General features: G+C 41.2%; 1 long non-coding RNA gene across 2 annotated transcripts; it reads left to right on the top strand.

The window, feature by feature from the left end:
* The first annotated feature begins 169 nt into the window (after positions 1–169).
* On the top strand, positions 170–934 carry LOC112095004. Of its 2 annotated transcripts, none has more exons than XR_002903728.1 (3): positions 170–291; positions 569–625; positions 745–934. It is a non-coding gene; the product is annotated as an uncharacterized LOC112095004 (long non-coding RNA). The 2 variants fall into 2 exon arrangements; XR_002903729.1 differs by having other exon boundaries at positions 530–625.
* The last annotated feature ends 68 nt before the right edge of the window (positions 935–1,002 follow it).

Here is a 1,002-nt window from a genome sequence, read left to right as displayed (position 1 = left end):
TTTTTTTAAAAAAAAAAAAAAAAAAAAAAACTCAACAGAACACTTTTCACTGACGATCGGCCCAGGCCCATTACACTCGGCCTTATGTTGGGCCTGGTCGTGCATGGGTTGTCGTTTAGAAGAAATTCGATGTCGTTTAATGAAAAAGAATTTGTATTTCTTGTTGAAGCGGAAAAGTTAAAACTATACGAGTTCACGGCCTCCATCTCCCTCAATCTCTAAACCCTCAATTGGATCCAAACCGCCATTGACGACCTGCTCTCGAACTCCGTCGAATCTCGATCTCAGAAGGTATTCTCGAATCTTCTCTTTTCTCCAGTACTCTCTCTCGCTTTCTGATCCGTCTTCTCGTCGAAGTATTCACCCTTTGTTCATCCGCGAGAGAGAAGATCTTGTGAATTTATCACTGTTTCTGTACTGGTTGTTTGGTGCTACTTGTGTAGAGAAACTGAATTTATTGTTCTCTCGGCATTTAACTCTGTGTGAAGAGAGAGAATTTTGAAGAAATTTTTGTCATTCTCTTTCTTAGGGTTTCGTTTTCCACTCTGACATGCTCGCTCTCTGCTAGGGTTTATATCCAATTATCGATCTAACGGCCCGGATCCTTGAATTGAAGTGAAAAATGGTAAGATTCATTTTTCAAGAATTTTTTAATCTCTCTGCGTTTTGGAGTTTTGTGTTCGAATTTAGAGTAGAATTGAAGTTTGAAGCTGTTTTCTTTCTTGGAATTTGTGAAACTTTCAGGAAGGAGGAGGCAATTTGGAGGCGTCGGTAGAGAAATTGCTGAATGTGGAGAAGCAAATGAGGCTTGCCGGAGATGTGGCGGGCACAAAGAAGGCCGTCACTGAGATTCTTCAGCTCTGCTTTGAAGCACGCGCATGGAAGACCCTCAATGAGCAGATTGCTGTCTTGTCCAAACGCCGGGGTCAACTTAAGCAGGTACTTCATTGAAATGGAACATATAGTAGTGTTATAGGTGGAGTAACTTTGTGTTTTTAGAGA

The sequence above is a fragment of the Morus notabilis genome, unplaced genomic scaffold, assembly GCF_000414095.1.
Source record: "Morus notabilis unplaced genomic scaffold, ASM41409v2 C11358628, whole genome shotgun sequence".
Classification (NCBI taxonomy): domain Eukaryota; kingdom Viridiplantae; phylum Streptophyta; class Magnoliopsida; order Rosales; family Moraceae; genus Morus; species Morus notabilis.
Note: the sequence above shows the minus strand (reverse complement) of the source record. Positions and strands in the feature narration are given on the sequence as shown.